Genomic DNA, 27033 nt, shown 5'->3' with positions numbered 1-27033 from the left:
TTTCCTTCTCCAACTGTGCAGAGGGGGAAAGGGAGGGATTTATGTCTGTGGATGGAAAAAAAAATCCAAAATAGAAAGAGCAGGGATTGCACGTCCCCTGATACCTTCCAAAAGGAAACAGCATGGAGGATGTGGAAATTTCAGGGAGTAAAAATATCATCCCACCCAGGAGAGCTCAGAGCGCCTTGCCAAAGGCTGAACTGCACAAGGAGCTTTCTGGAATGTTGTGCAAGCCCATAACCTGCTGCTCTGCCCCAGATCTTTCCATGAGGAGATGTTCCAGCTGCTGCAAAAATGGGGAAATGGCCTCAGTGCCTCCCTGCTCCTCGCAGGGATAGAGCAGTGCTGCTCTCAGGACCCTGATCAGTGCTGTTTACCTCACCCCCTCCCGGAGGAAAGGTCACCGCTGCTCTCGGAGGAGCAGTTTCCTCCTGGCAGCTGCACCTCTGGCCCTGTCCCCTCTGGGGACACTGTTAACCCTGTCCCTGCCGGCTCTCCTGGGCTGAGCAAAGGGTCACTTTTTTTTTTTTTTTTTTTTTTTTTTTTTTTTTTTTTTTTTTTTTTTTGACACAGCATTATATTCATACTTCCATTTATATACTTTCATTTTTCTCTCATCTTGTGCTGGCTCTTTATCACTCAGAATGACTGGGTTCACCTTTGAGCTGAGCTTTGTTACCACCCTGGTTGTCCCAGCCCTGGGTGCAGTTTATTCTGACAAACCAGGCTGTGTGGCATCTTCAGCTCTCCTCCTGAAGAGAAGATCTCAAATGCTTTTTGCACACGGGAAGGAGAACAAAAAAAAAAAAAAAAAAATCCTTGGAAATGAACCAGTGACACACAAAGCAACCGCTGGCCACTGATGCTTCACACATTCCTCTTCCTTTTCTTCCTGTGCAAATGAAGGGCTGAGGAAAGCAGTGCAGTAATTACAGCCTGCAGGAAAGACTCGGGTTTTCCTCCACGGGCAAGCACCAGGAAAAATAATAAAAAATAATTTTTTTTTTACCGACACAGCTGGTGTTCAGATGAAATTATGTGGTTAGCTTTGAAACGGTATTAAAAGAGAAATTTTAATTAACCTGTACCACTGAGTCAGAAGATAATATCTGATGCATCTCACAGGCCTACAGACAAAATATGATAAAATAATTATTTGCAATTAGATATATGCATTACAGACAATGCTGTAATTAAAATGTACTTAATGTCACAGGAGGTCCCTTATTATCAAAATAATTTGTAGAAGGACTGTGGAAACAGTGTGATGATTATCCATCCCTCTGGCAAAAAACAAGCAGAATTTGCCCAGAGCCTGAAGCATCTCTGGGTTTGGAGCAGACACCAAGAGCTGACTCCTTCCCCAGATGTCCCTGTGTCCCCTCATCCCAGGGACACTCCTGGCAGTGTTTCTTCATGGACACACACACTTCAAATTGCAAACAGCAAGGAAAAGCTCCAAACTGAAGTGCAGGAATGGCTGGAGGAGAAAACACCCCCCAGGACATCACCAGCTCTGTCTTTATCTCCCTCAGCTTCTCCACTTCCCTGTCTTCGAGAGAACAAAGAGAATGTGCCAAAGCTGCTTTGGGATTTCAATGAAAAATAATGAGAATTCATTGCTAATTAGGGGCTCCAATTAAAAAAAAAAAAAAAAAAACTGATCTTTGCAGGGACACTGATAATGAACTTGTAAATTGAAGCTGCAGACTTGCATCCCTATAAACATTCCCTGGGTTGATTCTGTGTGTGTAGAGTCAGGAGTGAAGGTGCCCAGGAGTGTCCACAGCACAAGTGGCAAGTGGCAAGTGGCAAGGCTCAATGTGGGGAGTTGCTGCAGGCTAAGCTGCAGGCTTAGATGGCAATTTGTCTCACAGAGTGTTTGGCTTTGGGAAAAAGAAGAATGGCAATTCATTGTGTATTTTTATCAGCCTTAATCTAATTAGAAATGTCTTGATTTATTCATGCTGTACACTGCTGAGAGCGTTGGGCAGCCAGTGAGACACTCCTGAAACCTGACCAGAGGCTGGAGATGGCAAGAAACAGATAAAATCGATGCTGGTTGTGCACATTTTCCCATGAACTCACAAGAAACAGGAGCCCACAGGGAGGGTGGTGCCAGCAGGTGCCCTGGGACATGCCTGAATTTATCCAAGGATGGAGCCTGCACAGCCTCTGCAGGCAACCTGGGCCACCACAAACATAAAAAAATTTAAAAAAAAAAAAAAGAGGAGGGGGGGATTTGTGTGCCTGAGTGGAATTGTCTGTGTTGTGGTTGAAGGAGGTTTGAAGAAAAGCTGCAGAGCCCCAGGGATGAAGTGCAGCATGAATACCAGGGGCTCAGGAGGGAAGTGAAACAGTTCATCCTTGTGCTGGTATTAATTTTTTCTCTTTCATCCAAATGCATGGATTTTATTTCAGAAAGTGTGTCAGGGCTGATGAGATCCATAATGGAGCCATTCAGGGCCATCTCTCAACATGCACTTTTCCCACACATAACAATGCACCTGAAATTTTGAAAGATGGAATACTCATTTGCCAATTTAGAAAGAAAATGGAGAGCACAGGAGAGAGAGGCTGGTGGAGTTCTGAGTCTGCACAGGAAAGGGCTGGAAAACCACATGTACATTTAGAATGATGTTGACATTTCTGAAATCAGAGATACGCTGTTTTATCTAAATTACACCAAAGCCCTCCAAGATAATGTGCTGTGTAATAGCTGCAGTTCTAGGCACTATTTCATTTTCAATTTTCTGTACAAAAAGCACGATTCTTATCCTCAGTTCCAGTTCAGTATCTGACAAATTATTCAGGCTGCAGCTCCCCCTGCTCTGCAATTCCCATTGCCCAGGGGGGAGGCAGAAAAGGAGCTCCCCTTTCTGGTGTGAGCAGGAGCACTGGGGTGCTCTGACCCCTCCAGCCCCTTGGCACAGAGCTCTTGCTCCCAGCGCTGCTTGGCCAGTATTCCAGAAAGGTTTAGCAGTGTGGGAAGGTGATTTCCAGGCTGCAGATGAGCCCTGTGCCAGCAGTGCTGAGGGAGGGAATCTGGGGCCAGTGGGGTCAAGTTCTCTCTGTGGGTTAATCACTTTGCCATCCCTTTCCTGAGCATGGGAACAAACCCATCACCCCTTCTGGGACTGGCACAAACCCTCCAGAGAAGAGTTCAGAGCTCTGTTTGAGCACAACCTCATCCCAAAATTAGGGGGGTGTGCATGAAAGAGAGCTCACAACACACACTGGGACAGAGCAGCTCCTTCCCCAAGTAAACCAGGTGTGTTTTCAGTCCCATGCACAGAGCAGGCTGCCCTGGAGGAGCTGCCAAGGGCTGCAGCAGCTCTGGTGGCAGGATTCCCACCCCCATCCCTGTGAGCTGGGATGGGATGGAGAGCCTGCTCCCTCTGCAGGGAGCTCCAGCTGCATGGGCTTGTCCTCAGGCCACAGGCAGGAAATCTCCTTTCTCCTGAGAAGTCTCCTTTGGGATGCCAGAGGGTGAATTCAGGAAAAGGGCTATTTTTGGCACACAGGCTGAGGAGTGAGTGATCCTCAGCAAGCCAGGGATGGAGGCTGGGATCTGCAGAGAGGCAGCAGGAGGCTGCAGGGGAAGGAGGCTTTGCATGACAACCAGAAAGCACCAAAATATAAATTAAACTCTGCTAGGAAATGAAATCCAGGGGACAGAAATAGTTTCCTTGGCAGGCCAAGAATAATGCTGGCAGCACCCAGACTGGTTGCTAAGTGAAGGGGCAGAGCAAAGGAAGGTAACAGTGGCTGGGATTGTGGATGCTGCCTTAACAAATATATGAATTAAAGGTAATGAGAGCCTGCTTTGAACCATGCAGAGTCAGAGCCTTGCCATGCATCTCACAGGTAATCTGTCTGGTCCCAATAAAAGTCTGTGTTCCAGCTGGTCACTGGGAATAAACCTGTATAAATAAATGGTGCTGGGGTTTCTGCTGATGCAGGCTCCCCTGGCATGGAGCCTCAGGTGTGGGATTGAGCCCTGCTGCAAAGGGACAGGTGGGAACTGCAGTATTTTGGCATGGATGGTTCATGGCCTTTGTTTGTCTTTGTCAAATGTTTTCCATGGCTGGAAAAGCCTGGCACCTGTGTCCAGGTACAGAAAATGCAGTGCCACAGCCCGTGCCAGCTGGGTTTGTGCACCTTGGACTGGTGCAAGAGCCACCTCACTGCCCACAACAGGGCATAGCAGGGATGCTTCTGCAGTGGGAGGTGCTGACTAAGCCAAGGGAGCTGCTATTTTGGGGCAGGGATTCCTTTCAGGGAGCATGACAAGGCACAGATCCCTGTGACCCCTGCAGGAGCCACCCCCAGGAAAGGGTGTCAAAGCTGTAGATCCTTCTGAGCCTGCCTGGCTCATGGGTTTGGGTGTAAACTTGGAGTAAAACCACACCTGGTTTACTTGGGGAAGGAGCTGCTCTGTCCCAGTGTGTGTTGTGAGTTCTCTTTCACGCACACCCCCTTAATTTTAGGGTGAGGTTGTGCTCAAACAGAGCTCTGAACTCTTCTCTGGAGGGTTTGTGCCAGTCCCAGAAGGGGTGATGGGTTTGTTCCCATGCTCAGGAAAGGGATGGCAAAGTGATTAACCCACAGAGAGAACTTGCAGAATTAGATCTCTCCTGGGTCATCAGGCACTTGTGCAGACAGAAAAGCTACAAAAATAGCTTGCAGTGTAAAAGATGATACTCTTAACTACCTGCTATAGCTGGCACCCTGCAGCACACTATAATTTGATTTGCTATTGATTTTCTGTCCTTCTGTTGGCAGCAGCCATACAGACCCCTTGGTTTAGTGCTTATTTGCATGTTTAATTACTCTATAATAGTGCAATAATTACCATGTAGCTACAGAGGAATTACATGGTTGTCTGTACTCTGCAAACCAGTGTCAGCCTCCTCTGCAAACAAATAATTATGCAGCTACCATACCTGTTTAACTTCCCCAGGAATTAGCAGAGGGACGGGAGAAATGCAGAAGATGGAGTTGCTGGGGGGGGGTTAATTAATTATTTATATTTTTTCCGTGTAAAATTCTTTAGTTGCCTGATTTAGTTGCCTGCAGCCTCCTCTGCAGCAGGAGGAAAGCCACAAGGTGGCAATGTTCACAAAGAAATAAAGATGCTCAGCACTTCCCAGGCTGGAATTTCAAGCACCTTTTCCATTTACAAAAATGCACATTTGTTTTCCTGGCACTGGAAACAAGAATCTGCAGGGGTGAGCATCTCCTCCTCCTCCATTGTTTCGTGCTGGTGGATACCCCCAGCAAGTTTGTGTGTTTGCTTTGGGCTCAGAGGCTCCCTGTGGATTGTTTGGAAAACATCTCACCTCGTGTTTCCCCTTTCCTCCCTGGGGATCTCTTTTGGTTCCTGAGCATCCAGCATCACTCTCCAGCTCCAGCCACCCCTCTCCTCACTTTCCCTGGGAGGAACCCAGCGGTGGGAAATGTTTGCAGGGCGTGGAGGGGGAAGGAATGAATGTCTGGTACAGCAGGAGCTGGGTGTGCTGTCCAAGCAATCGTGTGCTGGTGATGAAAAACTGCTTTAATCCAGTGTGAGCCCAGTGGCAGGTGATCCCCAGGGATGCTCCTGCAGCAGCCACAGCCCGAGGAACACCCTGCACAAAGCTGTTTTGTCAGGTCCCCAAAGCACACCTACCTCATATCAGTGTCACTGCTCCGAGGGATGGAGGGTACTTGGCTCCCTGCTTTCCTTTATGCAGTCAGCTCCTTGATTTGCTCTGCAGAAAAGCTCTTCACAGCCCCTTCAGGGCTGCTGGTGTGTGGCTGTGGGGTGGCAGGGCACTCTGGGGCTGTGTGCTGTGCCAGGACAGCCCTCAGCAGCTGGGACACCTGCAGGGCAGCACTGAAAATCCCTGCTCAGGATACACTGCAAATCCTCATCCAGGGAAACACTGCAAATCCCTGTTCAGGGATACACTGCAAATCCCTGTTCAGGGCAGCACTGCAAATCCCTGTTCAGGGATACACTGCAAATCCCTGTTCAGAGCAGCACTGCAAATCCCTGTTCAGGGATACACTGCAAATCCCTGTTCAGGGCAGCACTGCAAATCCTCATCCAGGGAAACACTGCAAATCCCTGTTCAGGGATACACTGCAAATCCCTGTTCAGAGCAGCACTGCAAATCCTCATCCAGGGATACACTGCAAATCCCTGTTCAGGGATACACTGCAAATCCCTGTTCAGAGCAGCACTGCAAATCCTCATCCAGGGATACACTGCAAATCCTCATCCAGGGAAACACTGCAAATCCTCATCCAGGGAAACACAACTCTGCACATCCTCATCCAGGGAAACACTGCAAATCCCCATCTAGGGAAACACTGCAAATCCCCATCCAGGGATATAAAGCTCTGCAAATCCCCATCCAGGGAGGCAGCAGCAGGACTGAGTGTGGCTCTCAGCCGTGCTCTCCTCTTGGCCCAGCCTGAGGCATTCAGACACTCTGCTGCAGTGCAAGGACACAGTCAATCCTGCAGCAGAACAAACGCTGTCAGTTCCTGCCTGGTACTGCTGATTGCCCCTGAGCTGTCCCAAACTCTGCCCAGGAGAAGCCCTGGCTCTTCTGCCTGCAGGCACCAGATGGCATCACAGCAGAGCACCAGGGCCTGGCAGCCAGCACAGGCAGCAGCAAGCCAGACTTTGAGTTTTTCTGGGCATGGTTCCAGGCAATAATATCTTTTTTCCTACCAGTTGTGAAGGATCTGAACTTTGCTTCACACCAGAAGCTTAAAAAAAGCAACTGTGTAAAAATTGGAATCCCTTCTCCAGCTTGCACGGTGCTTGAGGCATCACAGTGGCCACGGGGGGACATGGATGAGGGGACATGGATGAGGGGACATGGAGTGTGAGCCCACACCCAGCTCTGGGCACCTCCTGCAGGTGCTTCTGCCCCTCTGACCATTCCCTTTTGTTTTTCAAAATGTTTTCATTTTGCTGTTCAAACATTTTTGTGTGTAGTCACGAAGCTTTGAAATGCAAGGTGGTGTGTCCCAAAAACCCATTTAGGTGTGTTATTTTTTTTTTTTTCCTGTGCAAAGCCAGGACCTTGCCTCAGAGGGGCAGGCAAAGCTGCAGGCTGCCAGTGCATCCCCGAGCTCTCAGCCCCTGGATTTGAAACAATTGGTTTTTCTGTGTGTTGATAAGGGCTCTGTTCAGCGCAGGGACAAACAGCAGAAGAGGAAAAGCAAGAGGAAGGCGAGCTCCAGCAGCCCAGATGACTCCCACAGGGATGGCAGGGCTGGGGGGAGTGAGAGGAGCTTCCCTGCAGAATAGAGCCGGCAGTGTCTGTGCCCCAACACTGCTGCCCTTCTGTCCGTCTGTCTGTAGCTCTTTGTCGGGCCAGCATCTGTAGCTGTGAGTAAATAGCAGCAGGGCAGAAGGCAGCTTGTGCAGGCCAGCCTCTGTCTGTGCCCCAGGGCTGCCAAAGCCTGGCCTGTGCCACCCAGATCATCCTGTGCCAGCCCAGGAGAGGCTGCTGGGCTGGGCTGAGCCTGTGAGCACTGCAGGATGTGAGAACTCCTCTGCTCAATCTGGGCAAACCATTCCTCTTTGCCACCACCTGAAATCTTCTAGGCTGTGCTCTTTTATAAAAACTATGAGTGCTCATGAGTGTAGGAGAGCTCATTTCCTCAAGGGCAGCTGGAAAACCCTGCCCAGTGCCTGCTGTGTGGCAGCTGTCCCGGTGGTTTGTGTGGAACCAGGTGGGCAGAGAGAGGGGCAGGGCTGGGAGGGGACGCTGCTGTGAGGGGCTCCCACAGCCCCCAGAGATGCAGAGCAGGAGATTGACAGCCAGGGGCTGTCTGGCTCAGCAGCTCCCAGGGAGCAGTAAATGTCACACAGTCTGGGCAGCCACTGCCTTCCCAGCCCTGTGCTGAGCAGGGAGCAGCCAGGCAGTGCTGGAATCACCCCTGGCATTTCCCTGCTGGGGACCTGCTAATGAGCAGGGGCTCGTCTGTGGCAGTGAAACCCCAGGCTGTTTGCAAAGCAAAAACAAGGTCAGAGCTGCCTGCCAAGAAGTGTTGTGAGCTGTTAGTCAGGCTGCAGGAGTAAACTTTGGAACTGTGCTTCATCTTCCTTCTCCATCCACGGGCTGCTGCAGTGCCTGAAGCCAAGATGCTGCTTTCCCTGGAGCTGTGTCTGGCAGCCCTGGCCTCTTTTGTGCATTCCCTGGGTCCTGCGGGGTCAGAGCTGTTTGGATCTCCAGGTTCAGAGTCCCTCCTAAGGGAGCTGCCCTTAGGCTGGGTTTGTGTCCTTGCAGCATCCCCAGGCTGTGCTGCAGGTGCTGAGGAACAGGGTGCTGGGCATGGAGATGCAATGTCCAGTCTGGGGGCTGGAGCTTGGCTGAAACAGGTGAAGTTTTGGTGAGCTGTGCCCTGGAGCTGCCTCTGAGCACAGCCACACGCTCCTGCTGCAGTTATTTCTGAGAGCTCCCTGGAGTTTTCCCCGTACACAAGACAGGGTGTCCTTCACCCTGCCAGGACCTTCACCTCTCCTTGTTCTGCTGTGCTCAGAAATGCTGCACCAAGCCCACCAACCTTCCCCTGCCTGCGGCTGGTTTTATCCATCCTTTGGAGGCTTGGCAGCAGATTCTGCTTCCACTGAGCATAAGGAGAAGACTTAAAAGCACGGAGAACTGTAAGGAATCTCATTTCACTGGAAGGTTGGGTGCCTAATTGCCCTTTGTGCCATGAAAAAAAAAAATCTCCCCATATGCGTTTTGTTTTGTTTGCGGGCTTTTCCCTCCCGACGGCGGCGAAAATCGATTGATCAATGTTTGTTACAAAGTTATGAACAAACGTCTCGGGCTCTTTGCTGCATTGATGTCGGCTCAGTGTGTTCTCCTCGCTAACAAAATTAGTTGCAAAGTCAGCAGGAGGTTGGGAGAACAGAGCGTGGGGTTTGTTTGCATAGCACACAGCCTGGCTGCTGCTTAAATAACAAACCCTGCACACATCTGACCAGGGGCTGCTTTTTGGTTCTGTTTTAGGAATTGTTGTTGGAATAAAAGGTCATTTACTGCCTGGCTGAGGGGAAAAACAACAGTGTAAATGCACAGTGGTGTGTGCACACTGCGGGTTTTCAGTGGGGCCACAAAGGGGACGGTGTGAGAGAGCTGTAAACAGCCCAGGGCACCAGTGGCACTGGGATGGGCTGGGGTGACACCTCCATGCACCCAGTGGCACTGGGATGGGCTGGGGTGACACCTCCAGGGCACCCAGTGACACTGGGATGGGCTGGGGTGACACCTCCATGCACCCAGTGACACAGGGATGGGCTGGGGTGACACCTCCAGGACACCCAGTGACACTGGGACGGGCTGGGGTGACACCTCCATGCACCCAGTGGCACTGGGATGGGCTGGGGTGACACCTCCATGCACCCACTGACACTGGGATGGGCTGGGGTGACACCTCCATGCACCCAGTGGCACTGGGATGGGCTGGGGTGACACCTCCATGCACCCACTGACACTGGGATGGGCTGGGGTGACACCTCCATGCACCCAGTGACACTGGGATGGGCTGGGGTGACACCTCCATGCACCCAGTGACACTGGGACGGGCTGGGGTGACACCTCCAGGGCACCCAGTGACACAGGGATGGGCTGGGGTGACACCTCCACATCTTAGGCTTTGCTTAGCTTACTTACAATGTTCACAAGTTATTCCAATTTTTTTGTAATTTTTTGTAAATATTTCAATATTCACATATTATTTCTCATGCGTATAAATAAACGTTTCCGTATTTGCGCCTCAATGTTCACACGTCGTTTCCAATGCGTGTAAACATTTCAATGCTCACATGTTGTTTCCCATGTGTGTAAATAAACATCTCAGTGGTTGTGCCTCGGTGCTCACATGTTGTTTCTGACCCGTGGAAACAAACATTTGGGTGTTTGTGTGTCATTTCTGCTGTGTGGACACAAACATGTGCAGCAGGGACTCTGTCACAAAATGCTGTTATCGCTTCCTCCCACCTCTTCCTCCAGCGCTTCTGCTGGAACAGCAGGAACCCAAAATGTGCCAAATGAAGAGATATAATTTTAATTTATGGCAGTTCTTAAAAGGCTCCTTTAGGTTCGGATTAAACCCTACCGCAGGTTCAAGGGAAAGTTTAAGAAAATCAATTTTCCCAGGCTAAAAAGAGCAAGCCCACTGCAGTGTATATAGTGCCCTTTGTTACTGGAATCAATAGCTCTGTTCCCAGGGCTGAATAATCACTTTTTTATATAACATTAGTACACACACAGACTTATCTCCTCCAGACTTTGTTGTTGAACCGGCAGCAAAAATATTTTCGACATTTAACAGTTTCTTGCTCTTATCCTTGTTTCATTTTCCCCTGTATCTGAGCCTTGCTCTGAGCTTGAGCTGGGGCGATTATTCCCTGCTGTGCCACGGGCCCGGAGCATGGAAATGTTTCAAATTAACCTTTTCCCAGACGGCAGCTGAACGCAGCATCCTTAGGTCTGGTTTGGGCCAGGAGTGTTTTCAGGGGTGGGCAGAGCTCGCGTGGGCAGGAGCTGCGTGTCCCTGTGCCAGGTGTTTGCTGCACTGCTCACAGCGCTGGGAGCAGCTCTGTCCCAGTCCCCCGGACCCTCCTGGAGGGGATGAAACCCTCCCAGTTCACCCAGCAGGGTGGGTGTGCAGGTAACTGGGACAGGAGGCGAAAAATCTTCGGATATTGCAGATCGCCTTGCGAGGACACGAGCCGGCCGGCGGGAACAAAGGGCTTTGCTGGCTTGCTGCAGTAATTCAGGCTGATTTCCTCTCTGCCTTTGGAGCATCACCTTCCCCACTTACCGCCAGGCAGGCCCTGATTAGGAGGGCATGTGGATAATGGTCTGACATTTCGGATCACCCGCCGCTAATCAGCCGGACGCGGCGGCACATCGCGGCCGCCCATTAGGGACTGCGCTGCCTGTCCCCTGGCAGGACAGGAGGGGTCCCGGGGGGCTGGGAGAGCCCAGCCAGACAGCAGGGTCCTGCTCGGGGGCTGAGCATGGGGAGCATCCCAGCTTTCCTGCCAGTGAGGGATTTGGAGGGTCTCCATCCCAAATAACGTGAGCCAGGGTTTCCCGCAGCTCTCTGATGCTCAGGGGGATGCTCAAAGAAGCATCCAGACCTGGGAGCCCAAAAAAGGACCAAAAAGGAAGAAATAACTGCCTTCCTGGGCTCTGATTTAGTGCAGGGTGGGGGCTTGTCCTGCAGATTGCTCGGGGCTTTGCCTTTCAGGAGCTTTGCTGCTGCAGAGAGCGCCCAAAACATGCTGAACTGCCGGAGAGAGATGCAGGTGAGGTCTCTGCTAATCTCCACTTAAACCTTCCAGTGATTGAAGTATCCAGTGTTAGCGATGGCATGAAGAAGTCAATGTTGAGTGGGGTTCCTCCAGTGCCCACTTAAAGATAATGCGTTTTCATGGACACAGTTCAGCATATAAAAGACAAGTTTCTACCTGGTTACGGCACCTTGGAGTAAATGATGAGTGCTAGGACTCCTGTTCTGCTTCGGTTTTTTTCTCTTCAGAAGCAGTGAAGCCGTTTGCTGTCAGTAAACATTTGCTGAGGTTTGGCGGGGAAGGTGCCGGAGACGGAACCTGTGGGTGGGTGCTGAGGATGTGAGGAATCTCTGGAATTGGTGGGAAATCCCCTCCAGAGTGGCCTAACCTGTCCTGTTCCACCTCCAGAAGGATGTCTGGATGCTTTTGGCCGCAGCTCGTTCCTCAGAGCAGCTCTCCTGGTGTGTGCCGTAGGGAAATCACTTGTCAGGAGCTGGCTGGAATCCCAGCGTGTCCCAGAGTGCTCCCACTCTGCTGCAGCCCCTCCAGCCCATGGAACTGCTCCTTCCTTCCCTGCACTGCCCTTCCACAACTGCTCGACTTCAGGGGAGAGAACGAGGAGGAAGCAGCAACGCCACATCTTTGTTTTCTGGGGTTTCTCCTCATCGGCTTAATTGCAATAACATTTATATCACATAATATAGTGCAGCAGGGTTGTAATTTTCCTATCATCCAAATTGCAGGCTGAAAAATGCTGTTAGGAAAGGACTGTAGCAGCTGAATTGCTGCTTTCAGAATGACTCCTGTTAACTGACAATGTGAGAGGCAAATGGCTCCCAAAGGCTCCAGCCTGGCTGAATAAAACATTGGGAGCAGCCATCCCTCTGCACACACTCCTGCTCCTCGTGGGGACACCCTGCACGCTTCCTTCGTGCTGCAGGGAGCGGAATTCAGTTCCCACTGCTTCTTCTACCTGTACCTCTGACTCTGAATAGGCTTTGGAAGTCCAGATGCCAGCAGTGCAAAAAAAGGGTTTCACCCAAATTCATCCTGTCTGGTGCTGGGCTTCCAGAAGAGCTTGTGGAAATCACTTTTGTGGGTGTTGAGTCAATAGCTTCTGGCTGGGGTTGGGATGTTTGGGTTATTGTTCCATTGATTCCCCAGTGGACAGTCCCCCCGTGTGTGTGTTAGTGTGTGTTGTAATTTCCACCTTGCTTCCAGGTTCCGTTTTAGCTGCAAGAAAAATAAAATCTGATATTTGAGTCTCTTTAACCTGTTCCACACCACCATTAGGGTTTCTTTTTTTCTCCTAAAGATGCCGAGCAGGGTTAGTGTGGCACTAACGGTGGCTCTTGCTCGTGCTCCAATAGTCTGTGAGTTAGTTCTGTAAGTATTGAGCTCCTTTTGCCAGACAAAGTAACTAAATCTGCTGGTAGTGCAGCCTTCTGCAAGTAGAACTCTGCCACAGAAGGTTTTGATTATTTAAACCTTAACATTCTTTCTTTCTGTGACTTCTTCTCCCTGGAAGAATTTTTTTTTTTTTTTTTTTTGCACGTCACCAGAGCTGAGGCCTCAAACTTTTGAAGCACCAGGTGAAGAAAGCAATTTCATGCTTCACGCCACCGCTAATTTGTCCTGTTGTAATCTGCAGCCAGCAAACCCCTTCCGCTGAAGTTGCGGAGGGGGGGGGATAATGAAGGGTTTAACTTTTCGGCTCTGTCAAATTAGTTTTGGGGGAGGAGGGCGACGGGGGCCGCTTCCCTTTGGGGCCGCAGACAAATAAGTGAGCATTACAGGTGATTCCGTCCCTGCGCCGAGGCAGAGAGCTCCCATTTATCGCCATCAAATGCATTAAGCTGCGAGTCAAAGCCCTCCGCTTTCTGCTCGCCGCGAGTCTGGACCAGAAGGCAATCAAGCCATAAGGGTCATTTTCTGCATGAGCTAACCTTTTCCTCTCGTAGGGTTTGAAGCCTTTGTTGACAATGAGATGCTCAGTGGGAACATTAAATTAACACTTCATATTCGTGGCTGTAAATTTACTGGCAAGCTGAGGAAAAGTCAGGGAAAACAAACACTCCATCATTTCTGCTTCATTTAGCTGCTGAATGGGGACACTCTCACCTGCAGAGAAAAGAGGTCAGGGCAAACAGGGATAATTTTAATCTGACTCTCAGCCTAGTCTTTAGTGGCGGTGGATTGTGTTGCGTTCTGCGCTGAAAGTAAAGGTGAGAGCGAGGTGAGAGCAAGAAAATGGATAAGTACTATGTGAAATGCTTCAGAGACCTTGCCACGGGCAGGCAGGGAGGGATGGCGGGCCGGTTACTACGGAAACTAGCGGGCTAAATACTATTAATTTTGCAAACTACAGAACCGGTTTGCTCTCGGATAATGGCCGCGCCGAGATTCCCCCGTGCCGGCCGGCTGATAACGCTGAATTCGCCGCCGCCGGCTCCAAGAACGAGCTGATAATGATGCTCGCTGTGGCTCCATCCAAGCCGCGTGTTCCCTGTCTCCCGTCTCTTTCCCAGGTCGTGGTGATGGCTTTCAGGGCTGATGGGCAAATAATGCTCGTCTGCTGCAGCGCTGACTGATGTGACAGCGCTGGGCTGTCACCAGCTGCTGCCGTGTGTGACATCGGTGCCCCCGCTCCCCAAACGCTCAGGGTGGCTTAAGAATGGCTGTGTGTGGGCTTTGCCTTATTCTGTGGGTAACAGATTCCGTGGAAAGGGAAACCTGAGCTCCACGAACACTGCTGGGGCTGCCCGGGCTGTTGGTGTCAAAGAGCAGCTGGTGACGGGGTTTGGATACCGGGATTATTTTTGGTGGGAGCTTCTCCTCTGCCCAGCAGGGCTGGCCCGGAGCATCCCCGGCGGGAGGGAGCAGGGAGCAGAGGAGAGGAGATTAAAGCAGACACGGTGACAAGCCGATAATGAGGAGCCCTTTCAATAGTCATAGTCCTTGGCGTGCAAGGACAAGCAGCACTGCTTTTGTTCTCAAACTCAGATTAACTTTTGGTTCAGGGGTGAAACTTGGAGTGACTCGGTGCGGAGGGAAAAGCACGGGCAGGTAACAGGTGAAGAGCAAAGCACGAGGTGCTGTCACCCATCTGCTCCTCCAGCTCGTGTTGGGGTGGCTTTTGCTCTGCTGCAGCCTCCCCCAGCACAGCATTGTTAGCAAACTTGTTATGGCACTGGGAGAAAACTGCCTTCTCCAGGAGGTCAGATCTGTGTGGACACCCAGCCCTCCTGGAAGGTCTGTGGAAGAGACTGCCGTGGAGTGGGGACACTGCTGTGATGGAAAGTCACGGGGAGGGGTGGTGAAGGGGTAAACTGCATAAAGAAACATATGATAAATTCAAATACCGCTTGTTTTTGGCCAGACAGCTTTCTGATCCAGCTGCAGAGGATTGCAATGCCATCCAGCAGTGCTACAAATACTTTAATTAGCTCTCCTTGCCTGCTGACAGGCTGGAGTGAATGTCTGTTTACCTGCGCTCAGGAATTTGGAGTGTGGGCAAGGAGAGGAAAAGATGCTCCCCTTGGTGGTGAGAGGGGGAAGATTTTAAGATCCTGAAAGCAAATTAGGAGGAGGAGGAGGGTCAATTAGCTAAAAAGTCTCTCTGAAGGAAGCCAAGTGTGTCTGGCAATGCTGCCAACAGCTTCCCCCCGGCTTTGCCGTGCAAAGGGCGCCTGTGGCACGGGCTGAGCTGCCAATGAATCCACAGATTGTCCGTGGATCAGGGGGTCCTGACACCCTCCCCGAGGCACCACAGCACATCCCCCTGCCCGGGCATTCCTGCTGGTGGCCAAGGAGACGAGCCGAGGTGCCCTTACAGGCTGCTGCCAAGGGAGGGGAGAAGAATGTGGGCAGGCGAGGTGGGCTGGGCAGGGGCAGGGACAGGGGCAGTGTCCCTTGGCAGGGCTCCTTGCCGGGGCCTCACCCAGGCAGGACAGCTGAGCGCCTTTCCCTGTCACTCCCCAGCACTGGGGACTCCCCCTGGGGTGGGAGAGGGGAGAGAGCTCCCCACGGAGCACAGCGTTCCCTCCTCTCTGCCCTCCTGAGCAAAGCGGGCTGTGGGCTTTGGGGGCAAGAGAAGCACTGGGGTCGTCTGGTCCCGTGGCAGAGCAAGGGCTGCTTGGAATCTGTAAAATATTTCCATTTACTTTACTGGCCTCTTCAAAGATAAGGCTGAAACGCACAGTCCTGCGGTTGGGAAGGGAAAATAAAGAGGATCAGGCACCCCCACGCACACGTGATAATTTCTCGTCTTGGCTTATCTTGTAAGAATTATAAGATACTGAGTAGGAAATAAATCATGATGTCAGGACCAAATGCCATTTTTGTGCTTGGTGTGATTTGCAGCGTCGCAGTGAAACCGATAGATTTCATTCCCTGGCGTCGGGTTCTCCCCTTTAATTGAATTATACCCCGGCCAGCAAATGGGATTCATTGTCGGAGATAGAAGGAAATTACCATTTGATGAAACAATGCCTTACTCCTCGCTCACCTGCACAAACATCCTTCAGGAAAACTATTATGCAGATCTCCTTGATTACGGACTATTGTTGCTTTTGATCTCCGTTTGATGTAGCTGTGCCCGGGGATTGCACCTGAACTGTCCTAGCAGGGTTTGCTGCCTGCACCTCAGACGGGTGTTTTGGTTCCAAAATCCTCTCCCTGCTGCAGGCAGGTACTCGGTGCATCGCTGGGTTGTGTCACAGCATCTTTGGTTTTTCCTCAGGGGCGGGGCATTGCAGAATAATTAATGCTAGTGATCCCCGGGAACCCCATTTCCTGCTTAATTATTAACGTGGACGATCAGAAGTGACAGAAAGATTTCTGTGCTGCTGTCACAGCTGAGGTGAGGGCTGCAGCTCTAGATCTGGAGTACTGGCTCCACAGGCCTTTGAGGTGCATTCCTTGGATTTGCAGTGTTCAGTGATATTTGGAATTCAAACTTCCACTTAATTCCTGGTGCTCACAGTTGTGAGGAGACTGAGAGCCTGGAGTTCAAACCCCAGCAGGCAAAGCCAATCCACGTAATGGTGAATTTCCAGCTGAACCCGTGTTTTGGGAGGGGAAGGGCTGATCCCTGAGCCTCTGTTTTTGGAGGAGCAGCCTCGTGCTGTCAGCTGGTTTGTGCAGGAAACACATAATGCTCTGGGAACAGCAGATTAATTACCTTGAATAAACTGGCCTTGACGAGCTGGGAAGGTTTTAAAGCCCTTTTCTCTCAGTTCTGAGCATGTGCTCAGCGCTGCAGGTTCCCCCCTTCTGGATGGGCTTGCTCGAGTGGGCTTCTAGTGGCGTTTGAAACATGAGCTGGTGACAAAATTACAAGGTGGAAGGATGGCAACTCATCAGAGCACAGTGATGCTGCTCCTAATTAATTTGCCAGCAGCAGCCACTGATCTGTGCCGTTATTAGCAAACTTATTAGCGCTGTTTGCAGGAGTTGCAATAAACACACAGAGCTTTTATGGGAAAACCGTGCTGCTGCCTCACCACCCTCCCAGGGAGGAATTTGTCCCTAATCTCGGATCTCGCAGGCCTCGGGGTGCCCAGAGCTGGATGTGGGTGGGCACGGGCAGCATTCCTAGAGCAGCCTCTGCTCAGTCTCCGCCGGAATGCGAATGGCTCCGCTGCCAATGTTTTTCCTGACCGTCCAGTAACTTTGTAATTAATGTGCTCGCTTGTTGCCAATTAACAAGCAAACCCCTCTTGGCTGCCAAAGGCTTTTCCCCTCGCAGCGTGTTCCCTTTTCTCCGCTCCTTTCATCTCTGCAGTGGGGGGGATCCCTCCCCTCCAGCCATCTGCCCCTGCTCTCCAGGAACTGTCCTTGTGGCTCCTGCCCTGCTCCAGCCTCTCCTGGCTCCCCGAGCTTTCTTCCTCCCTGCATCTCTGCTTTTCCACCCTCCTGGCTGTTTGCCCAGCTCTTGGGCACCATCTCCCTCCGTTTCAGAGCCCCAAATCTTGTCGCTCCATCTCCAGCTCTGTCGCCTGCTGCAGTCCCCTCTTTATTCTCTCCATATGTGGGGTGGGTGTCTCTGGCAGGACATTTATATGAATTCTCCATCAAACCCCGTTCGGAGTGGGGCTGGCTGGGGTGACCCAGATGCACGAGAGGAAATGTTTCATATCTCGAGGAGCGCCGTCTGTGCCCCCCGGCAGCCCCTCCCGCCCGCCTATCAGATCTAGGGCTTAATGGGCTTAAGAATTAGAGCAGCTGCTTGCTGCAGAATTTATTGACTGGCCGTGCATAACGAGGGGAATTAAAATCCTAATTGGCTGAGCTGCTCCCCGTCACTTGGAGAATTTTTTTTACTTTTCTCGGTGCTCCTGGGCTCTTCCCTCAGGTCCACAGCCTGCCCAGGGAATGGCAGAACCCTTTAGGCTGGAAAGGGCCTTTAGGATCACCCAGCCCGTGTCTCCTTGGGATGGTGCCACCCCTTTCCCCGCTGCTCTCCAGGAGGAGGCAGTGGTGACAGTGGTTTCTGGTGCCCAGGCCACCTGCTGCAGCTTTCAGAGGTGTTTTCGTGGTGTCCCACAGCACCATTCCAGCGAGGATGTGCTGCACAAACAGGGTGTGAAGTGTGCCTGTGGGCAGCAAGCCTTCCTGCTGCCTCTCCAGGCTCTGCTCCGGGCTCTGCTGCAGCTCCCGGAGACCAGGAGAGGCTTTTCCTCCTGCATCCCTTGCTCTCAGAGAGCCTGAATGGGCACGGAAATGGCCTCACTTAAGGCTATGTCTCATTACTACATTAAGTCAACAACCACTTGAGTATCCAAGGATTTTGATCAAAGCTAGATATTGAAAGGGGGACAAAGAGTGGCAAACTTATTTGACTTCCACTTATTTCCAGAGCCTGTTGAGCACTCGGCTGTACTCCTCACGGGCCTGAAGTGTGTTCCTGGGAGAGCAGCCGCCTGCTCTCTGCTCCTCCCTGGCCAGGAGAGGCTCCAGCCTCAGGGGAGGGAGGGCGGCAGTGCCTGTGCCCAGTGAAGGAGAGGGGAGGTGGCCCCTGTCCTGTCCCTGGGGACAAGGGACCCTGTGGTGTGGCTGTCCTGCAGGACCCCCACAGCTCGCAGGGATGGGACAGGCACCACGAGCTGCTGGGACTCAAAGTCTAGAAAAAGGCAAATCCGGATTCCTGCCTGCTGCTTGGGGTTCGGCCAGCTCTCTTTAATTCCCTTTTCTCGGAATTTAAATTCCCAGTGAGGAAAGGCAGCTGCTGTCTGGCTCCTCCTGCCTACCTGCAGCATCCGCTGGGGATGTGAGCACTGAGGAGGCAGGAGAGCTCCCAGTGTGAGCCTCAAACTGGGCCCAGTGCAGCTTTCTCGGAGCTCTGGAATTCTGGGCATCCATCGTGCTGTGCCACATTCCCCGTCTTTAGCACTTTTCTGCCTTTTTTTTATGTGGAAATCAATCGGGATTCTGGATTCTGCTGCGAGGCTTTTTACTGCAGAGCCCGGCGTGGTCAGCCCTGTCTCCTCAGCGCTCTGTACCTAACGACTCTGCAGTAAAAATAAAAGTAATCTACAGTAAATGCATCCCGGTTCCTTATTTAATGATAAAAACCCCCTCAGAGCAGTGAAAATAAACTGTTAGTGAGTCTCAGCAGTGTCTACAAAGAGGGTACTATCTCCGGGATTAATATGAAGTCCCCTCCAACAATTCTCAGCGTTATTTGCAGAGGGCTGGAAAACAGCAAGAGGAGCAGCAGCTTTCATGTGGTTTGTTTTGTTTTGTTTTGTTTTGTTTTGTTTTGTTTTTTCCTTGCAGGCACGTCTGGGCATCATCACTCTGGGCTGAATCAGACCTGTCTGCACATTCACCCTCCTGTCACAGAAAGAGCAAAGGCTGCAGCAAGGCTCAGAGGTACTCCTGCTTTGCATTAAACCCCACTTTTGTTGCCATCCTGAAAACCCTTTGGAAATATGAAAGCAGAAACCTGTTCTGGCCGTGGCTGAAAGGCCATTGAAAGCCAGAGAAGCCCCGAGTTTAACGGGGGAAGTCATGGTGAAGGCAGAGTGCAGCATGGGAATTTGCATTCAAGAGGGAGGAAAATGAGGGATTTGGGCAGAGAATAACTGATAGGTGCTGTGAATTCATTAAAAATGGGCTATAAAAGATACACTACAAGGTTCTGGTGACAGACCAACAAAGCTTTTTTCTTCCCCCTCATTGTTTCTACTGTCACAGGATCCTCACAATAGCGGATAGTTTAGCCTTGTACTCCACGGTTCGTTATCTATTCTTCTATTTATTAATGCATTCTTGGGTCTTAGTGATGTGATAAACCATCCATGCTTTTCTTTTATGGTTTAATAGGATTCTTCTGGAAGCCCCTCCGTGTTTACATAACCTTGCAATTCACAGCTATCTATCATTTATTTCCTACTTTGTGCGCTCTCGATGGAGCCGCGGCAGCGAGGGGAGTCCACGCCCCGGCTCTGGGGTGTTGCTCCTGGGGACAAAGCCTTCCCAAAAACGCAGGGTCTTTCCCAGAGGTCATTCCCAGCGGGGAAGGCAGGTTGGGTGCCCTCCATCCCTCTGCAGGGAGGTGGTCCAGGCTCCTGAGGGTCTCCAGGCAAAGGGACGGTGCCAGCCCCATGGATGGGCCCAGCTTGGCTCCAATGGGAAATAAAGAATTCCATCCTTTTTCTGGGAAACTCCAGAGCTCCTCTGGAGGAGCTTGGCTGCTGGGACCATTGGCTGCCCAGTGGAGCTGAGGCAGAAACTTCTTTCTTTAACCAGCCTTTGGAGAGGAGCGCCAGCTCGCCGTCGGAGGCAGAAAAATCTGAATTTGTCATCTAAATATGACACCAAACCTTTATTAAGCATACAGGGAAAGGGATGCGAGACCTCATTTATGATTTCATTCATAATCCCTTCAAAATGAGTTGGTACCAGTATGTGATAAGTGGATTATGTGTTAGGCCCAAGTAAAGCCAGACACAATTAGTGCTTTAATAAACCGGTTGTATGCATTACTAACAACTAAGTCATAAGGGAATTGGTGTATTTACAAACCCTAATTAGTAGTTTGTTACTGTGATACCAAATTTAAACAAATCTGTAGCATCGCTGACCATCTGGGTTAGAAATCTCTGTTTTGAATTTAATTAGGAAATAGTTGTGACAGAAAATTGGTCCTTATTAGTTAGCTAACGATCAGCATTGCCCTAATTGAAATGAAGAACTGGCTGGCGGGTTTGTGAGGTGTTTAGAAACAAGCAGGGACAATCAAAAAATATTCTCTCACTTAGGACTTTGTGATTGATTAAATAACATCCCCCTGATATTTCAGCAGCTGAAATGCAAACGACCCAGTGATGAGCGTGCATGACAAAAACCCTGGCAATTAGAGCTGTGCATTTCTGGGTTTGCTTTTCAAAGTGCTTCTGGGGGAGCTGGCCTGGCGTGGGTGCTCTGCCTTCACCTTCACCTTCCTCCCCTCAGGTGTTTCTGGATAAAAGGGAGCACACACCGGCAGGATCACCCAGATGGAGCAGAGCTGGGCACCGAGGAACTCTTTCTGTCTTGGAACAGACAATGAAGTTTCTGTAGGGGCTTTAAATCACTTAATGTTGAAAGGAATTCCCCGACGGCTTCATCAGTCACTGTGTAAGATTGTTAGAGATCTCCAGCAGCTAATAAATTTGATTTGGGGTTTGTTTTGCTGGCATTTGCACAAACCCTCTGAGAACTATAGTTACTGTATTCCCATACAGTATCTGAATTCCGAATTGCGACGCCCGTTCCCCTCTCCTCCGGGAGCCCAAATAAACCTTTGCCATAGAATATGAATGTCGGCTGTTTTTCTTGGTAAGCCGGTGCATTATTATTTGAGGAGATATAGTGGTTGACAAAACCATTCATTTTGTTTCCAATATTTTATCGAGTAATAAAACTCGTTTGCCGTGCTGCCCCACGGGGGGATTTGTGCCTGTTGTGAGGAGGAATGTCCCTGCCCTGTGTCCCCGGCTGCTGCTGTCCCAGGCTGCGCAGGGGACTGAGCTGAGCCCCCCACCCTCCCTGCCCCACCCACCAGGGTGCTGCGGGCTCAGGCTGGAAAATAAAGACCGTGTTGTTTCCTGGGCTGAGTATTTTTTTTCCCCCTACCCGGCGCTCACAAGTTGGCTATGAATGATCCCTTTTCACGGATGCTCCCACTCTGAATGTTGTTCCAGTCTAGAAGAAGCCCCTGTGACAGAGCTCTTTCCTTGGGCTCCTTTTCCCACCCTAGCTATTGGATGAGGCCAAGGCGTCTCTGTTCCAATCTTGGAGACACGATGCCCTCAGATAATTCTGGAGCGGCCCAGGTGGGAAGGGGTTTGCCCAAGGGGAAGCAGCAACCCTGGGTTTGGATTTTTGCCGTGCTCCGCTGCTTGATGTCTCTGTTTGACATGAGGACGTTGGCTTGCCGATGGTGAGCAGAAAGGTTTGAGTTTCCTGTCTCCTTTCCTGGAGGCCCTGTGGCTGCTGGAGCTGCCCCTCGGTGCTGCCGGTGCTGGGGCCACCTCGTCCTTCACCCGCCAGCGGCTCGGGAGTGACACTGATGGTGTCACTGATGGTGTCACTGATGGTTACACTGATGGTGTCACTGCCGCCCACCCCCGCCAGCAGCGTGACAGCTGCGCCGAGCCCTCCGAGGGGAGAGAGGGTTTAATGCCCTGGAAAATCCAGGGCCCGTGGAGCGTGCAGAGCGGTGGCAAATGGGGCACATGTCACCCGCGTGGAGCACCAGCATCCTTCTGGAGAGGTGCAAGAGCATTTCCTTTGGTGGGTGCCTCGGCCCACACGCTTCAATTCGGCATCCATCTGCCTGGCAAGGATGGCCCCGGGCACGTTCTGTCACCCAAGGTCATCACCGGCGGGTGGGGACTCGTGACTCGCTGGGAGATGGATGGGAGGCATCGCTTTCCCACAGCTGGTCATTAGTCCTCGCTCTGGAAAGGTTTAGCAATTCCGGCCCGGTAAATTATGTGCCATTCCTCAAAAAAGTGGATAAATAAATGGGGCTAGAGCATGTCTTTTTTGCCCTGAGCTTCGGCGTATTGATTTGGACATATTTCCCGGCCGGGAGCAATCAATTCTTGGGCAGAATAAAATAATTTCGGGCAAACTCTTGGAGCGGCTCGCCATTAATTTGCCTTTTGCCGGCCGGGCGAGATGCGCTCGGCATCCTCGGGAGCGGTGCCCTGGGGATCTCCCGGGGCTGCCAGGAGGGAGGGCGGGGGCCGCCGGGGCTAATGAATGCGCTGTGTTTGCTCATCTTTACAGAGTCCCTTATTACTGCTAATTGGGAGGGACAGTTCAAACAGGCACAGAGGAGCAGTTGTCGCGGGAGCGTGACTTGCTTCCCAAGGAGCGGCCGGGAGCCCCGCGCCCTGCCGGGGACCCCTCCGGAGCCCGGCACCGCCGCAGCCACACGGACACTCAGACAGACAGACAGACAGACAGGCGTGCAGCTGTCCGGGACGCGGAGGAAGTCACCGGCTGACGGAAGGGGTCGGGGATGTGCTCCGCATTAATGCTGCTCCTGCAGAGGGGACACGCTGTCCCTGCCTTGTTTTGGGGCTCCCTGGCAGGAGGAGGATCTCCCCTCCAAGCACAGCCGCGTCTCGTCTGTCCCGGTTATTTATACGTTCAAGTGTTCTCATCCAAGCTCATATTCCTTCATTTATTGCTGCTTTCCCTAATTAAAACCTTTTGGATTATTCCCCTGCACGCCGAGCGCTCCTTGCAGCTGGGTACCAATTCCGTTTCTACAGCAGGATTGACCCGCTGCACTCGTTTTTAAGAGATTTTTTTTTTTTTTAACGTTACTTGGGGAAAACAGCTAAGCATAAATGTTTGGGAAATAAGAGGAGGATGGGCTTTGTTCCTCGGCCACGTTTCGGGTCTGTAGTGCTGGGCAGCCAAGGGCGGTGGGCTCAGGGCAGCGCTGCCGAGGGCGGGGAGGGTCCTGTCCCTCTGTCCCTCTGTCCTTTCCGGGGTCGGGGGTGTCCCCAAAGGCTCAGACATGCCCTTGAGCAGATGGGGTCCCCTGGGTGGGCTCAAGGCTGCTGTTGAGAGCTGGGAGAGGAGGGAGATGCTGCCTTCTGAGAAATCAGGCCCGGCTCGAGCTGCATTTCCATCTCTGCTGCTTCTTTTCTAATAGAAAAATGAAGGTTTCCACAGTGAAAACTCGGTTTCTCTTTGAATGAGTAATTCCTTTCCTTTTTTTTTTTTTTTAAAAAAAAAAACCCTCCACGTCTCCTGTCTGTGGTGCAGGAGGATGGAGATTATGTGCATCTGCAGCCTGGCTTTAAATACGCTCCAAAGGCGTATTGTGCACACGTTGTCCCTGAAGAGGATAAACCTAAGGGAACAATCTTAATCTCAGAAGTTCGCACCCACCGCTGAAGCAGCGGCAGAAAACACTCCGTGTGTGGCTGGAATCCTCGAGAGGAGACCCAGCCCTGCCAGAGCAGCCAACAAGAGGCATTTTTTTTTCCCTTTTTGCGTGTGTGGCGCAGATAAATCGAGTTTGTTTTGCAGCCCATTCTGCTTTAGATTTCCTGTGTCATAACTGAATGGATTTGTTGTTCATTGATACCTTAATATATAGGTTGTTGGGGAGGGATCTTTTTTTTTTTTTTTTTTTCTTTTTTTCGAGAGGGGGGGGAAAACAATGTCCCCTTCACTGGTGCCTGAATGGATTCATTTATTCTCCGCAACCTCCGGAAGTCATTTATTTCACCCCTCGACAGCTGCAGGGTCTGTTTGTGTAGGAGGGCTGGCCCTTCCTCCTGCCCGTGCCCAGCGCCAGCTCCTGCCCTCCGGGAAGGGCTGGGCACAGAACTGAGCTTGGTGTCTCCGAGGTGGCTCTGCTGCTCTCTGTCAGTCCCTCTCCTCGTGCTGCCGGGCCCTAATCAGCAGCAATTTAATTAATGCACGTGCCTCTGCAGAGGTTGTGCTTCGCTGTAACTTGGCAGTAACTAAGTGTGGTGGGAACACGGGGTCTTTCCCATTTATGAAGGAAGGAAGGGAATTGCTCGCTGAGGAGGTGTCGGTGTTGGTCCACTGCACCCAGTTCAGTGAGGCCAGAAACTTCTGTGTAGTTCAACGGCTGATAAATTAAATACATTTAAAAACCTCATGCTTCCCCAAAAGCACTTCCTAAAGCCATTTCCTGGGAGAAGCCACGCGTGTCCAGGCCCAGCAGTGCCAGGCCCCGTGGGTTATCCTGCTGTAGAACAGGAAGGGAGGAACTTGTGCCTCCGTTGTGTCGGGTGTGGCAATGCATCCTTGGGCACAATGGAAGTGTCCCTTAACGTCACTGCTGGCCTTCCTGTGCCCGGGGGACAAAGGTGAAAGGGCATTGAAGGGAATGAGGCAGGAACTGCTGCGGACACCTGTGGATGTGTACCCGGCACGGTGCGCGGTGCCCTCTGAGCTGGGGCTGCCCCCTGTGCCTTGGCACATGTTTGACTTCCCCAGAGCCCTGTGGAGCAAGCCGAGAGTCCAGCCGGGCTGAGACTTCATCCCTCCCCTGCCAGAGGACTGCAGATCATCCCCGGTCCAGCCAAAATCTCTTTTCCCACCGCGCCTCGTCCCTGGAAGGAAAATCCGGAGGTTTGGGGTTCCCGCTGCTGTCCCCAGCTCTGCTGCCCGTGGTTCTGGAGCCAGGACACTTTTCCCTGTGCCACAGCAGCCCCCTGGCAGCGCATCCAGCAGGATCTGTCCCCTGGGCACAGCCTGGCCACGGTGCCCGCGGGCAGGGAGGGAGGATGGAGCCGCTGGCCCGGCCGCGCTCAGAGCTGCTCTCAGCCATCCCCGGGCTGTGCTAATCAGGAATAATGGCAGGCTTAGCAGAACTTCTCCATTAAAAGGTTTTGGGAATAATGTCTAAAATGAATGGCTGGGGAGGTGGGGAGGGAGGGGAGCCCCGGCAGACCCGAGCGTGCAGTCACGCTGAGCCGAAACCTGGAGCCGGGAATTGGGTTTGATTCTTTTTTTTTTTTTTTTTTTTTTTTTTTTTTTTAATAATTTAAAATTCAAATGTCTGATGTTCTTAAATTGAACAAATGATATTTTAAAAAAATATATCAGGCTCCAACATCTGCAGATTATGATTTGCATTTTGAAATTGGCTGCTTGAATTGAACAAGGATGAATACTGTCACTCTTCTTTCATTCGCTCCGTTTATTTAATGAAATGCTAGAGGTCAACCCTTTGTCCTTAAATTAGTTACTATAAAAATCTTTTTGTACTTTTCTGCTTGTTATGATGTCTTCTAAGCAGAAGAAAAGGTTGCCATTAATTATGTCTTTGTTGAATATGGATATCTATTCAGAGTTAGTTAAACAGTTTCAAACAAAATTAGCATCGAGCAACTCGAAGGCCAGCTTTAGGTTGGTTATCAAGAATTTTTTGCTAAGAGAATGCTCTCCTGCAAGTGTGCATTATCTAATATATTCAGCTTTCAGTTGCTAATTTTTTTTCCAGATGAAGATGGGCTTAATTGAGGTTGTGCTTTTAAGTTTGTAGAGCTCTTCAGCATCTCATACAAAAGCATCTAGAGGCTTTTCATTTGTCTTGAGTATGTTTTAGATGTACAAATATTATTTACTTTAAACTCCAAATCAAAAGGCGCGCTGTAACTATTTTAAATAAAACATTATTCTCTGCTGAAATATATATAAATTCAAAGGGAGGTTTTTTTTTTTTTTTTCATTATCACTTAATTTATGTGAAAGAGCCGCTATTAGCAAATTTTAGGATAACATTGCGGGGGCAGTTTAGTGGCTGATATTTAGTGGTGTCATTCCCTTGCCAGAGGCAGAGCTGCGAGCTGGGGGTGACACACTGAGAGCCCCTGGAGCGGGGACTGTGTGGCTTTTTGGGGTCCTGTCCCCCTGCCACTGCCAGGGGGGAGGGTGACAGGGCTGGGTGGCTGTTGAGGTGCCCATGCCAGGGATGGGACACTGCTGATGCTGCTCTCAGCCTCAGGGACCCCACAAAAAGCTGTTCCTCGCACCCAGCAATGTTTGTTAACAAGCCCTAGCAGAGCTGAGCCCCTTGGCCGTGTGTGTCCGTGCGGCACCCAGCCCCGGCTGATCCAGACAATGAGCTGGAACAGAGACGGGGGGAAAAGCTACAAGGGGAAAAAAAACCATTAAAACAACTAGGAGATAATTAGGAAAAGTAATAAGAAAATATAAACGCGGTAGCAGAGGATTATTCCTAGTCATTGGAAATGCAAATGATCACCGTGCTCGCTCCCAGCATCTTTTTTCTAGGCTTGTGTTTCAGAAAGGATTTTTCTCTGGTTGCTTTTTTTCCTCCCCTTTTCCTCCTCCTCGGAGCAGCAGTGCTGCTTTCCCAGCAGCATTCAATATTCCCCAAGCTGACGCGCTAACCTTGTAATGCTTTTAGGTATAATATACAGACTTTTTTTTTTTTTTCATTTTAAATGGTAGCTCATAATGACATTGTGGAGTAGGGATCCCGAGTCAGCCTTATTATCACGGTGTCTCCTTGAGCTGAACCTCTGAGAAATGTGAAGGGGAGACCTTTTGGAATGAACAAATCCTTTAGCCGCCTATAATTATTTATTAAAATAGGCGGCCGGGATAAAGGCCGGGGAGGGGGAGGGAGGAGCAGCATCCCTGTGGCTGTGGCTGTCCGTCCCTCCGTGCGGGCACTCGTAGCTGCACACCGGGCACGGTTC

Source organism: Erithacus rubecula (genome assembly GCF_903797595.1).
Source record: "Erithacus rubecula genome assembly, chromosome: 2".
In the NCBI taxonomy this organism is placed as follows: Eukaryota; Metazoa; Chordata; class Aves; order Passeriformes; family Muscicapidae; genus Erithacus; species Erithacus rubecula.
This window is presented reverse-complemented; position numbering follows the sequence as displayed.